The sequence below is a fragment of the Meles meles genome, chromosome 15 (genome assembly GCF_922984935.1).
Source record: "Meles meles chromosome 15, mMelMel3.1 paternal haplotype, whole genome shotgun sequence".
NCBI classification, from domain to species: domain Eukaryota; kingdom Metazoa; phylum Chordata; class Mammalia; order Carnivora; family Mustelidae; genus Meles; species Meles meles.
The window spans coordinates 61,187,923-61,203,239 of NC_060080.1; the positions used below are offsets into that span (position 1 = coordinate 61,187,923).

Below are 15,317 nucleotides of genomic sequence, written 5' to 3' on the forward strand. Positions count from 1 at the left end.
TTTGGTAAAGATATTAATATGGGTGTGAACCCTGAATTTAATCATCGCCTCAACAGACAGGCAGAACAAGAAATGGATTATACCAACAGAGACACTGCCAGTTGGCCCTAATATGGACAGAAAAAAATGAGGAAATGAAGAAAGGCTGCTGGACTTTTGTATTGTACAAAACTGGACGATAGAGCTCTTCTGCTGAAACATAGTTTTTTCTTTAAGAAAAAGGAAAGATGACTTTGAAGGTAGTCCAGAGATCTTTGGGGCTTCCATATCCACCATGGGCCCAGTGTGCAAGTTTTTCTCCTTGGTTTCAGAGGGTGGGGTCCTTGTAGAACAGCAGAGCATTGGGCCAAAAAAAATTATTCTCAAGCCTTAAGATCTAGCAGAGTTATATAAGTCCTGGGAATGTAATGTACATCATGGTGACTATAATCAATATTGTATTATATATTGGATAGATGCTAAGTGAGTAGATCTTAAAAGTTCTCATCACCAGGAAGCAAAATTGTAAATATGTGTGGTGATGGATGTTAACTAAACTTAGTGTGGTAATCATTTTGCAACATATCGCTTCTCGGCCTTTTGGCTAAGATCAAGTGTAATCATTTTGCAACATATACATATATCACATCATGTTATACACCTAAACCTAATACAATGTTATATGTCAATTATACCTCAATTGAAAGAATCTTTTAATTAAAAATAAGATCTAATGGGATTTGCTTTGCTTGGTTTAGACTTGCTTGGGACTCACTTGTCCCCCTTCCTTCTTTCCTCCTTCTCCTTTTTGGAATGGGAATGTATATCTGGCCCATTATTGTACTTTGGAAGCACATAACTGGGTTTCACAGATTCTTAGCTGGAGAGAATTCTGCCTCAGGATGAATCATACTTCTTAAGTCTTACCAATAACTGATTTAGATGATAATTAAATGAGACTTTGGACTTCAGATTTTAGAGTTGATGCTAGAACAAGTTAAGACTTTTGGGGTTACTGGAATAGACTGAATGTATTATATATACAAGAAGGACATGAGCTTGGGAATCTCAATGGCAGACTAATGTAATAACTGTCAAATTGGTTGAGGGCAAGAGAATACTAAAAGATGAGAGAAAAAATGTAGAAATCTAGAATTCTGCATTCAGATTGCTCGGTGAGTATCTTTAAGTTCTTAACCTGCATGGAAGAAATTGAAGTTTGCAACAACAGCAGTGCATTATGGGTATGGTTCATGGAAGTATACTGATGAACTCCAATCAGAACCTGAATTCAAAAAGTCTTGGCCCTACATCAAAGCTCTGATAAATATTCATATGCTTTAAGTTAAAACAAAATGTTTAAGTACACCTGTATCAATTAGGAATGACAGTTGAGGGGCACCTGGGTGACTCAGTGGGTTAAAGCCTCTGCCTTCTGCTCAGGTCATGATCCCAGAGTCCTGGGATCAAGTCCCACATCAGGCTCTCTGCTCAGCAGGGAGTCTGCTTCCTCCTCTCTCTCTGCCTACTTGTGATCTCTGTCTGTCAAATAAATAAATAAAATCTTAAAAAAGAAAAAAGGAATGACATTTGACTGTTAGTATCCAAGGTCCACATTTATTGTATAATAAGTAAGTCATACAAGGGCTTATTTTCTCACTGAGAACAAGGCCAGAGATAGGCAGCAAAGTTATCAACAATCAGACTCCTATACCATCTCTGGTGGCATTTAAGCTGACACTTAGAGCCCTAGCCATTATAAATGAATTCCAAACAGGAAGCAAGAGAAAAAGGAGAACAAGAAAGGTCCATCCCAGAAATCACACTCAACAGAATCCATTTGTATCTCAGTGACCAGCTCTAACTGCAAAGGCGGCTGAGAAGTGTCTTTTGTTTAGTACACTGCCTATGCAGAATGAAATACCAGTTTTATTGGTAAGGATGAAAGAGAACGAGTTTCTTTTCAAAAATTCAAGTATAAGTAACATATGGTATTACATTAGTTTCAGGTGTAAAGAATGAAAATTATTTGGGCAACTAACAGACCCTGCCAGTGTAGATAATTTTGTAATGATTCTTTGTTTTAGTCACTTAAAATTAAATGACCAATTAACTGGCCCTAATGGCACGGAGTAGAAGAGCATGTATTCTAGAGCCTATTCAGGTGGGATATGTGGGATGCTCTGATGGGATGGGGGGCCACCAAATGTGGGGTGACCCGATTGGGCGGAAGCCAGAGATGCGGGGGCAGTGAAAGAATTCACCCAAAGCAGAACCAAGGAGATAAAAGTTTATTGAATACACCAGAAGGGAGCAACAGGCAGAACAGTAGTGCAGACTATTTGCAACAATGTGGTGGTGAGGGGCTGGTGTTATAAGGCAGAGTGAGAGAGTATGGGAACACATGGAATTTTCCCTTTTTAGGTAGTCTTAGGAACTGTGCCTGTTTGTATTTGTCAGTTAGGTCAGTGGTCACTGTGAGCCCTTTTACCTTTCTCAGGTTTCCATTACTCAAGCTTGTTGCCTAATAGCTGCCTCTATAGGATACCGCAAAGCTGACTGGTGTACCTTTTTTACCCATGTGGCATCCAAAAGGGATAGATTCAGTGAAAGTCTGAAAATATGAGACTTGAAAGTTCGTTAGAGTTTAGTGCTAGAGATGCAGATGTGAGTGAGTCCTAACCCGTGGTTTGGACAGCCTGTTGGATGAACTCATAAAAAGGTAGAAAGAAGAAAGCCTAGGATATTAGCTCAAGCGATTGCAGTTAAATAGAATAAGAGTGAAGAAAATAAAGAAAAACCAGAAAGGATAGAAAGTTATATCATGAAGATGAAGAAAAAAGGGAGTGACCAGCATCAAATGAGATAAAAAGATAAATGCGGATTCATAGAGCAAGCAGTGGATATAGGATGGGGAGGGTCTCACTTCTCAGTATATAGACTTTCTCATTTAATCCTTTTTTTTTTTTTTGCTTGACCTGGTGTGCCTAAATCTCCTCTGGTTCCAACTCTCTACCAGTTCTAGGGTTAAGCTACTCACTTGGTTATTTGTCCTAAGGATGGTGACCTAGATCTAGAAGTCTAATTACTCTGTACAGATTTTGAATCGATCCTCTGGTGTTTCCTTCCACACCCTCCCATTGATGTGGTATCCGCAATTTACTTATGAGTCTGCAGTATAATACGGCATGTCTTTGTCTCCTGTTCCTGGCAAAGAAAGAGCTTATAAAAACTCTGGAATTTCCTGAGTGATAGGAGTATCTTTTGCTTATTCAGGAGGCTCCACTTTTTTTTTTTTTTTTTTTTTTTTAGGAGAGTGGGAGATGAGTGGTGGTGCAGAGGGAGAGAGAGAATCTTAAGCAAGCTCCATGCCCAGTCCACCTCTGGGGCTCAATCTCATGACTCTGAGATCATGACCTGAGCCGAAATCAAGTCAGACACTTAACCAACTTAGCTACCCAGGTGCCCCCAAGAGGATCCTCTTTTGAGTACACTTGAGTTCATGCTAATTTAGGGGAGGGCCCCTAAATAGACTCAGGATGGTGCTGGTCACCAGAAAGACCAAATGTCTGGAGGGTTAGAACTTTTAGCCCCACCCACAGACCTCCAGGAAAGGGAGAGGGGGAGTAGAGATTAAGCTCTATAAAAACTCTTAAGGAAATCTGATGAGTTTCCGGGTTGGTGAACATCATGGAGGTGCTGGGAGGGTGGTGCATAGAGAGCATGGAAACTCTGTGCCCCTTCCCCCCTTCTTTGTATCTTTCCATGTGGCTGTTGCATTGTATGCTTTATAACAAATCAATAAACATAAGTAAATATTTCCTTCAGTTCCGTGAGCTGTTCTATCAAATTACTAAACCAGAGAAAGGAGTCCTAGGAATTCCAATTTATGGTTATTTGGTCAGAAGTACAAGTGACAGTCTGGACTTGCAGTTGGCATCTGAGGTGGAGGTAGTCTTCACGGCTGAGTCAGGGTTCTCTAGAGGAACAGAACCAATAGGATAGACGGATGATAAGATAGATGATAGATGATAGATAGATGAGATTTGCTGTAGGAGTTGGCTCAGATGATTGTGGAGGGCAAGAAGTCCTACACTCTGCTGTCTGCAAGCTGGAGAAATAGGAAAGCTGGTAATATAATTCTGTTTGAGTCTGAAGGATGCAGAATGGCCCGGTCTGAGTACCCAGAGAATGAGTGCCACAGGACTAGCCAAGAGGGTCCTTGGCTTCATGCAGGATGGAAATCAAATGAGCCAGCAGAAGTGAAAGCAGAGTTTATTGAAGATGTTTGTAGATACAGACAGATACAGACAAGAGTATCCCGGAGACTTGGAAAGGTAAGAAGCATGAGTCTTGTCTTTGCTTGGGTCCTGGAGTTTTTATTGTCCATCGTGGTCTGGTGCACAGTCTTTAACTTCTGGGATCTGATGCTGTCTCCAGGTAGACAGTGTCAGAATTAAGTTAAATTTGTAGGACACCCAGGGGCACCTGGGTGGCTCAGTGGGTTAAAGCCTCTGCCTTCAGCTCAGGTCATGATGCCAGTGTCCTGGGATTGAGCCCCACATCAGGCTCTCTGCTCACCAGGGAGCCTGCCTCCCCCCTCTCTCTGCTTGCCTCTCTGCCTACTTGTGATCTCTGTCAAATAAATAAATAAAATCTTTAAAAAAAAATTTGTAGGACACCCAGTTAGTGTCCACTGCAAATTGGAGAACTGATGTGGGATAATCCCCCCACATCTGGTGTCAAAGGTATTGAGAATAGAGTGAGAAAAACGGAATTTTCCTTTACAGAGGCTTCCTGGAGTTCTGAATTATGAATTACTATACTTCTAATTGTCATTCCCCTCTGCATTCATCTTTCTTAGTTCCAACAATTTCTTTATCCTCTTTCCTTCTTCCACTAAGAACACTCCAACATCTCTCATTCTGTTTCCCACTTTCTTAGTCCTTGTGGGTTTTTATATTTTCTCATTTCGGTGAGGGTTCATAGGGAAACAAGACTAACGTATGTTTGATTGCTCATGTTAAAAGTCACTCTGTATGCTGGCGAGGATGCGGAGAAAGGGGAACCCTCCTCCACTGTTGGTGGGAATGCAAGCTGGTGCAACCACTCTGGAAAACAGCATGGAGGTTCCTCAAAATGTTGAAAATAGAACTACCCTATGACCCAGCAATTGCACTACTGGGTATTTACCCTAAAGATAGAAACGTAGTGATCCGAAGGGGCACGTGCACCCAAATGTTTATAGCAGCAATGTCTACAATAGCCAAACTATGGAAAGAACCTAGATGTCCATCAACAGATGAATGGATAAAGAAGATGTGGTATATATACACAATGGAATACTATGCAGCCATCAAAAGAAATGAAATCTTGCCATTTGCGACGACGTGGATGGAACTAGAGGGTATCATGCTTAGTGAAATAAGTCAATCGGAGAAAGACAACTGTCACATGATCTCCCTGATATGAGGACGTGGAGATGCAACATGGGGGGTTAGGGGGATAGGAGAAGAATAAATGAAACAAGATGGGACTGGGAGGGAGACAAACCATAAATGACTCTTAATCTCACAAAACAAACTGGGGGTTGCTGGGGGAGGTGGGATTGGGAGAGGGGGAGGGGGTTATGGATATTGGGGAGGGTATATGCTATCGTGAGTGCTGTGAAGTGTGTAAACCTGATGATTCACAGATCTGTAAAAATACATTATATGTTTATAAAAAAAAAAAAAGAAAGGATGAATACCCAACTTTTGTAGCAACATGGACGGGACTGGAAGTGATTATGCTGAGTGAAATAAGTCAAGCAGAGAAAGTCAAGTATCATATGGTTTCACTTATTTGTGGAGCATAACAAATGACATGGAGGACATTGGGAGATGGAGAGGAGAAGGAAGTTGAGGGAAATTGGAAGGGGAGGCGAACCATAAGAGACTATGGACTCTGAAAAAGAACCTGAGGGTTTTGAAGGGTCAGGGGTGGGAGTTTGGGGGAACAGGTGGTGGGTAATAGGGAGGGCACGTATTGCATGGAGCACTGGGTGTTGTGCAAAAACAATGAATACTGTTACGCTGAAAAAATAAATAAATAAATTTTAACCCTCAAAAAAAAAAAAGTCACTCTGTAGAACATGTTTTCAAAATTATGAATTCTTTTAAAATCAGTTATGTGGTTATAAAATGCTTAAGTGATATCCTTTTTTTTTTTCAATACAGTAGGTCTCCTTTATCCATGGTTTCACTTTCTGAGACTGCAGTTACCAAGGCCGGCCAACCTCAGGCCTAAAGCGGATGATCCTTCTCCTGATGTATATAGTCAGGTCAATTGTCTAGTGCCACCTCACAATACAAACATCATCCACTTCACTTCAAGTCATCACATGGGCATTTTACCATCTCACAGCCTCACAAAAAGGGTGAGTACCACTGTTAAGATATTTTGAGAGAGACCAACATTCATGTAACTTTTATTACAGTATATTCTTATGATTGTTCTATCTTATTATTGCTTATTATCAGTCTCTTGCTGTGTCTAATTTATAAAATAAACTTTATCATAGCTTTGTATGCATAGGAAAAAAAAACTGTATAGATAGGGCTTGGTACCTTTGCTAATTTCAGGGATCTCCTGGGGGTCTTGAATGCAGGCCCTGCAGATAAAGGGGCAGTACAGAATCTTATTTTTCTGATTAGAAATGTTTGCTCATTGGGACACCTGAGTGGCTCAGTCGGTTAAGCGTCTGCCTTGGGTTCAGGTAATGATCCTAGGGTCCTTGGGATCGAGCCCTACATCAGGCTCCCTGCTCAGCAGGGAAACTGCTTCTCTCTATCCCTCTGCTGCTCCCCCTTCTTGTGCTCTCTCTCTCTCTGTATCAAATTAAAAAAAAAAAATCTTTAAAAGAAAGAAAGAAATGTTTGCTTATTAGAGTAACCCAAAGGATACAGAAATATCTAACAAAGGGAAGGCCTTTCACAGTTATAGCCTTAGACAAAGTTACAGGTTGGTCTTTTTTTTTTTTTTTTTAAGATTTTATTTTATTTATTTGACAGATAGAGAGCACAAGTAGGGAGAGGCAGGCAGAGAGAGAGAGAGGAGGAAGCAGGCTCCCTGCCAAGCATAGAGCCCGATGCAGGGCTCGATCCCAGGACTCTGGGATCATGACCTGAGTGAAAGGCAGAGGCTTTAACCCACTGAGCCACCCAGGCGCCCCAACAGGTTGGTCTCTTGAGTATACTACTGTTTAGTGATTCTGTATTTGTAAAATATAAGATAGGAAAAAAACAACAGAAAGATAACACTAAAATAGTAACAGCAGTTAACTCTAGAGATTGGGACTAAAGGACTTTTTCCCCTTCTACTGACTTAGCTGTATTTTCTAATGTGCCCAAATTAACATCTAATTATTTATTTTTTGAACATTTATATTTTAAAAACCATGAAATGTTAAGATTTAAGTCTCTTCCTCAAAATAAATGTAATTATGTTCAAACTTTTGCAATTTTTAAAAATTAAAAAAATGTTTTTATTAACATATAATGTATTATTTGCCCCAGGGTACAGGTCTGTGAATCGTCAGGCTTACATACTCACAGCACTCACCATAGCACATACCCTCCCCAATGTCCATAAAACTTTCGCAATTTTTGAAATAAAAGTTTTCATTTCACTTAATATTCCAAGAATAAAAAAGAATTCCAAGAATAGTAAAAGGCTCTCTGATGTCTACAGATTATAAAAGAATTTTAAAATTATAATAAAATCAAAGAATCAATACAATCTACCATACAGTTTCCATCACTTAAATACGTAATTTGTGTTTAAGTACTTAAGGGTTTCATAGATGAACAAGCTCTTAATTTTCCCTTTTAACATCATTCACCAGATGGTGTAGAAATCTTTGATCTGCAAGCCTTGAGGGGTTTTCAGGCCTCCAGCTGAGGTGTTACTTCCCCCAAACTTTATGTGGTTCCTGTCCACTCTCTGGGACAGAATAATTAGACGTTTAGAGTAAAGTTATTGATCAATCACCATAAAGTTAGATAATTTGCCAAAGACAACAGAATGAATTTTACAACGCTGTTCATGGATTGTTTTTAAGATTTTATTTATTTGAGAGAGAGAGAGAGAGAGAGAGAGACAAACAGAGATAGCGACAGAGCAAACGGAGCAGGGAGGAAAGGGTGAAGTAGGTTCCCCACTGAGCCGGGAGTCTGATGAAGGGATGGATCCCAGGACCCCGGGATCCTGACCTAAGCAGAAGGTAGACGCTTAACTAATTGAGATACCCAGGGTAACAAATCAGGGTACTTCTACAGAGTATTCTATTTTCTACAGAGTAATTCAGAAAGATTGCCTTAAAAGATGTCAACCTTTCCACCTAAATGTCCTGTTGATATCTCAAACCCAAAGACCATTTATTTTGAACCGTAATCATTCAAAAATTGGTTATCAACTTTCATCCCAAACACAAGCTTAGTTCTATCTGGTTCCTACACGAGTACAGGGACGTGGCCTGTTCATCTCTAACAGCCCCTCCTAGCCATTTCACCGTCCAAGCGAGCTTTCTCGCCCGGATTGTTGGGTATAGTAGGTCTCTCCCCTCCCTGCTTTCCCGGCCCTTGGCTAACCCATGCAGCAGCCAGTAGCTGGCCCGACCCTTCAACCTATGCCTCGCCTTCCCTTCCTCCTCCTCCGCAGTCCCATGTCTGCAGTGGGTCCGGTCTTGGGGAGGGGGTGGTGGTGGGAAACCTCAGTTGACTCCTGCAGCCCACTAACCACGAGTGCGAGGAAGATTAAGACGCTCCCAATTCAAGGACAAGCATGAACCGGTCACTCCCTTCCACCGCCCAGGTGCCCAGCCCCGCGTCCCGACTAGGGCGTGAGAGTGAAAGACCCGCGAGCGCGCTCCCGCCCGCCTCCCGGCGCGCGCGGGGCCTGAGGAGCCGGGCCAATCAGAGCGCGCCTCGCCTCTACGCCCCCAGCTCCGCGCGCGTCCGTCCTCCTGTGAGGGCCCCTTCCTAATACAAAAGCCTGCTAGCGGACCTTCCCTTTGCTACGCACTCTCAAGTCTTCGCCCATAGAAACGCCCTTCCCGGAGGAGGCCTTGAGGCCCCTCCCGAGGGAGGGAAAGCGGGTGGTGGGGGAAGGGTGGGAAGTGAGGAAGGGTTTTTCACTTTCAAGAAAACACCTTTCCCTTTTCAGACTTTCCCCCATTCGCCTCTCTGGATAGAAAGTCCCTACACCGGCGTAAGTCAATATCAAATGTTGTGTTAAAGGACTGCGGTATTAGTTTTTCTTTCAAATGATAAGTTCTCGTAAAGTAATGCGGCCTCCGTGCATTACCCAGAATTCCCAAGGTCCCGCGTGGCGTGTTTCCGGTCTGCGTGCTGCGGCGGAGCCGCAAGGCGAGGCTCCAGCGTTCGCGAGCCTTTTCACGCCGCCCCGCCCCTGAGGGTCCTACCCCCGTGCCCGGTTCCTCCCCCCACCTCCGCAAAGTAATAGTTTCCTTGTATTTTATGATGGTAAGAAGAAAACTGCTTTCAAAAAGCGTCTGCTCCCTGCAAAACTGATAGTAAGTACATAAATGTTTATAAAAGAAAGTTGAACTCACCACTCACCCACAATCTCACCACCCAGAAATAACAGTATTAACACCCTGCTATTTAAAACTGGGAGACTTCACATAGGCACATAAAGTTTTGATTTGTTTTGTTTTGTTTTAAAGACAGAAGTGTCTCATAGCGTTCCAGGTAAATTTAAATAATCATTTTTAATGGCTGTGTGGATATAATTTGTTCAACCAGTCCCTAAATTGTTGGACTTTTAGGGTATTTACAGTTTTTCACATGTACAAATAATACTAGATGCCATCAAAAGGAATGCAGTTTCGTCATTCGTAATGATGTGGATGGAGCTAGAGTGTATTATGCTAAAGAAAATAAGAGAAAGACAAATGCCATATGATTTCACTCATATGGAATTTAAGAAACAGATGAACAAAGGAGAAGGAGAGAAAAAGAGAGAGAGGCAAACCATAAAATCTTATCTAGAGAACGAACTGAAGGCTGCTGAGGAAAGTAGGTGGTGGGGGATGGGCAAAATGGGTGATGGGTATTAAGGAGGGGACTTGTGATGAGTACTGGGTGTTAAATATTTATTTATTAATTTTGAGAGAGAGTATGTGTGCATGCAAGCAGGATAGGAGCAGAGAGAGAGAGAGAAAGAAAAAAAATCCAAAGCAGACTTCGTGCTCAGCAGAGTACCCTGAGGGGCTTGATCTCACTACCCTGGGATCATGGCGTGATCGGAAATCAAAGAGTATGCTGCTTAACTGACTGAGGCACCCAGGTGCCCTTGTTTTTGTTGTTGTTGCTGTTTTTAGAGATTTGTTTATGACAGAGAGAGAGTGAGAGAGGGAACACAAGCATGGGGGAGCTGGTGAGGGAGAAGCAAGCTCCCCGCTCTGTGGGGAACCCAATATGGGGCTCGATCCCAGGACGCTGGGATCATGACCAGAGCTAAAGGCAGCAGCTTAACCCACTGAGCCACCCAGGTCCCTCACCCAGGGGCTCTTGTACTGAGTGTTATATGTAAGTGATGAATCACTAAATTCTACTTCTGAAATTCTAAATGTTAAATAACTAGAATTTAAATAAAAACTTAAAAAAAGAATATTACTCAAAAAACTCTGCTAGGTAAGTATTCTCATAGATAAATCTGTACATATTTCTGATTATTTCCTTATAATAAATTCATGGAAATATAATTACTGGATGAAAGGAATATACTCTTATAAGAAGAGTCTAGATGATGTTACCAGACTCTCCCCATGAAATATATTTATTACTTTTCTACCTGTGTCTTCAACTTCTTGCTAATCTTCAGTACTGTTAGGCTTTGAGATCTTTATCACCTTTTGAACACTTTTATCATCTTTGTCATCTTGTTTTAATTTACATTTTTTTGACTATAAAACAACATCATTCGTATATTTATTGGCTCTGTTTTTGTGCATTGCTTGTCAATTACTCCTGGTTTAAAACTGAAGTATTTACATTTAAAAATTACAAGTGTTTTTGTATAGCAGGAATATTAACCTTTGAATGAAATGTAATTACAGATATTACCATATCTTTAAAGATTTTCTTTATTTCAGATAGAACTTGAGAGAGCACAAGTGGTGGGGGGAGGGGTAGTGGGAGAAGCAGGCTCCCCACTGAGCAGGGAACCCAATGTGGGGCACAGTCCCAGGATCCCAGGATCATGACCTGAGTTGAAGGCAGATGCTTAACCAACTAAGCCACACATTATTACCATTTTTTTTTTTAACGCAGCTACATCTTCCACCTTATAGACATGGTGGGGGTTCAGTTTAGAGAATTCAACTACGGGTGTTGTTTTATTTTAAAGACTTCATTTATTTGACAGAGATCAGAAGTAGTCAGAGAGGCTGGCAGAGAGAGAGAAGGAAGCAGGCTCCCTGCTGAGCAGAGACCCAGATGTGGGACTCGATCCCAAGACCCTGGGATCATGACCTGAGCTGAAGGCAGAGGCTTTAACCCACTGAGCCACCCAGGTGCCCCAATATTACCATTTTTTAATTCATTTTTTAAATATGGCCTATGGTGGTCATTTGCTGAAGGAGAGAAAAGTCTTCCAAAAAAGAAGAACATATAATGTCAGATGGACTAACATAGCAAAGAATACAATTCATCTCTAAGTTATTTGTATGTCAAAAGTTTAAATTAAAATGCAAAAAAATATAGATCTTAAGAAAATGATACTAAAATTCACTTGAGAAAGTACAGTTGACCCTTGAATAACACAGATTTGAACTGCTTCCATCCACTTATATGTGGATTTTTTTGATAACAGTATAGTACTGTAAATGTATTTTCCTTATGATTTTCTTAATATTTTTCTCTGGCTTACTTTATTGTACAAAATATGTGTTAACAGTTTATGTTGTCAGTAAGGATAGTCAGTTTATTATTAATAAAGTTTTTTGGGGTGCCTAGGTGGCTCAATTTGTTAGGTGTCCAACTTTTTTTTTTTTTTTTAAAGATTTATTTTTTTGACAGATAGAGATTACAAGTAGGCAGAGAGGCAGGGAAGCAGGCTCCCAGCCAAGCAGAGAGCCCAATGCGGGGCTCGATCCCAGGAGCCTGGGATCATGACCTGAGCCGAATACAGAGGCTTTAACCCGCTGAGCCACCCAGGCGCCCCTAGGTGTCCAACTTTTGACCTCAGCTCACATCTTGATCTCAGGGTGGCAAATTCAGGCCCTCTGTTGGGCTCCACACTGGGCATGGAGCCTTCTTAAATAATAATAATAACAAAGTTTTGGGGGAGTCAAGAGTTACGTGTGGGTTTTCTACTTGGGAGGGTTGGTGCCCCTAATTCCTGTGTTGTTCAAGAGACAACTGTAAATGGTCATAACTTTTGTTTTTAAGATTTTATTTGTTTATTTGTCAGAGAGACAGAGGAGAGAGTGAGGGCACAAGCAGAGGGAATGGCAGGCGGAGGGAGAAGCAGTCTCCCCACTGAGCAAGGAGCGTGATGTGCACTGATTCCAGAATCCTAGGATCATGACCTGAGCGGAAGGCAGAGACTTAACCGGATTAGCCACCCAGGAGTCTCTGGTCATAGCTTTTTTTTCTTTCTTTCTTTCTTTTTTTTTCCTGGTCATAACTTTTAAAGAAACTTATTTAGAAGGGGGAGAGGGAAGTGGAGTAGAGGAGAATGGACTCTCCTGACATGATTTGTACACTAAATATAAAGATAACTAGAGGGGCGCCTGAGTGGTTCAGTGGGTTAAGGCCTCTGCCTTCAGCTCGGGTCATGATCCCATGTCCTGGGATGGAGCCCCTCATCTAGCCCCGCATCAGGCTCTCTGCTCAGCAGGGAGCTTGCTTCCTCCCTCCCTCTCTGCCTACTTGTGATCTCTGTCTGTCAAATAAATAAATAAAATCTAAATATATATGTAAAGATAACTAGGAATACAAGAAAAAATATGTGGTAAGGTTATATAAAGTGTATACCATAAAATTATGCACAATTTTGTACTATGTAAAAACTCAGTTTATGTAGAATTAATCAGAATCAGAACCCATAAGTAAGTAAAATAAGTAGAAGTTAAGGTGATGTGATTTTTTTTAAAGATTTTGTTTATTTGGGGCGCCTGGGTGGCTCAGTGGATTGGGCCGCTGCCTTCCACTCAGGTCATGATCTCAGGGTCCTGGGATCGAGCCCCGCATCAGGCTCTCTGCTCCGCAGGGAGCCTGCTTCCTCCTCTCTCTCTGCCTGCCTCTCTGTCTACTTGTGATCTCTCTCTCTGTCAAATAAATAAATAAAATCTTAAAAAAAAAACACAAAAACTAGGATGATATTTAAAAAAAAAAAAAGATTTTGTTTATTTATTTGAGAGGTGCCTGGGTGGCTCAGTGGATTAAGCCTCTGCCTTTGGCTCAGGTCATCATCTCAGGATCAAGCCTGGAATCAAGCCCTGCCTCAGGCTCTCTGCTCAACGGGGAGTCTGTTTCCCCCTCTCTCTCTGCCTGCCTCTTTGCCTACTTGTGATCTCTCTCTCTGTCAAATAAATAAATAAAATCTATTTAAAAATACTTATTTATTTTTTTGACGGAGAGAGAGAGCACAAGTGGGGAGAAGGGGCAGAGGAAGAGGGAGAAGCAGAGTCCCCGCTGAGTAGGGAGCCAGACTCAGGACTCAATCCCAGGACCCAGAGATCATGACCTGAGCCAAAGGCAGACCCTTAACCAACTGAGCAACCCAGGCACCCCAAGGTGAAGGGATTTTTGTTTGTAAGTTTCTCATTTTTATGTAGGCATATGTTATTTTTTCCTTTGTTTCTGGCTTTGATGTCCTGTTTATCTGTGTATTCTTGTCGCATTTTTGATATCTTTTAAGAAATTTTTCAATTTTTAATCCATCTAAAATTTATTTATAAGAAGGCAGGGAAGTACCTAGCTTGATTTTTCTTTTTTTCCTCAGTGACTTGCTGGTTGCTCACCCACCATTTATTTAATACTCAGTCTTCACTATAGATTTAAAATCTGTACAGCACTGTTTCCATATGTACTTTATTTTCTATAACATTGATTTATATGTTACTAGATGGCAATATTATTATTTTAATATATCTTAACATCGTTTTTAAATTTGTGGTGGGGTAAATCCCTGCTTAGTAGATTTCTTTTTCAGAGTATTCTTTAAGAACTGTCTTTTAAAAATCTATTTGATATATAGAAAACTTAAAAACCATAACATGAGGGGTGCCTGGGTGGCTCAGTGGGTTAAGCCTCTGCTTTTGGCTCAGGTCATCATCTCAGGGTTCTGGGATCAAGTCCTGCATCGGGCTCTCTGCTCGGCAGAGAGTCTGCTTCCTCCTCTCTGCCTGCCTCTCTGCCTACTTGTGATCTCTCTCTCTGTCAAATAAATAAATAAAATCTTTAAAAAAAAAAACCATGAACTAAGAACTACAACATTACCAGTAACTTGCATCAGTCCATGTTCTCTTCCCATTCTACCCTGTGTCATCCTTGCCATAGATATAGTGTTTCATTGTCTCTTTTATAGTAACTTTAAACTTACTTTGTCAAATTAGAAGAGTTGTGATTTTGATTGAAATTGCATTCGTTTTTTGGATTAATTTAGGGAAAATGGGCATATCATAAAAACAACTCTGTAGTTTTTATTTAGTGCTGTTTGTGTTTTTTAATCTATAGAACTCGATTGTTAACCATCCTCATTTTACAGATGAGGAAACTCATGCATAGATTACTTGTTCAGGTCAGGAAACAGAGTCTGTGCTCTTTACCTCTATGTCATATTGCCTCTCCACAATATGGAATCTGCTCATCTATAACAGACATGCCCTTCAACTTGTCTGTACTACTCCCCCATGTCCCAGTATGCATCTTTATCTTCTGTTAATGAGTAGATGCTTACTTGACCCTCCCCTCCTCTGCTATAGCTGATTAGACTAGCAGGTTGGTAGAAAGCTGGTCCAATCAGATTGTTACTCCCAGAAATTTGCAATTAGTCTTACCTGGTCTCTTGACCTAGAAAATGATGACACAAAGATAAAGCAGGGAGAGATGTCTGACCCACAGATAGGTAGCGTAGAGAAAGTGGGCCCTGAGAGGCAGTCAGGAGAGAAGCAGAGCTAAGAAGCCAGAAGAGGGTGGAAGGACAGCTGCCTGAGATTCTGGGGCTTTTTTCACTTTATATTCACCTGATTACTTTTCCTTTTGAAACCAGTTATGCCATCTAAAAACATGGCCCCTTGATTTACCCATTTTCTTTTGGTTTCCTAG

The 15,317-nt window shown here is 41.2% G+C and overlaps 1 long non-coding RNA gene across 1 annotated transcript in view; it reads left to right on the forward strand.

Moving 5' to 3' along the window:
• The first annotated feature begins 9,386 nt into the window (after window positions 1-9,386).
• Window positions 9,387-15,317, forward strand: part of LOC123925924 — a 54,635-nt gene continuing 48,704 nt past the window's right edge. The window contains exon 1 of the long non-coding RNA XR_006815108.1: window positions 9,387-9,553. This is a non-coding gene — a long non-coding RNA (uncharacterized LOC123925924). The remainder of the gene's footprint in view (window positions 9,554-15,317) is intronic.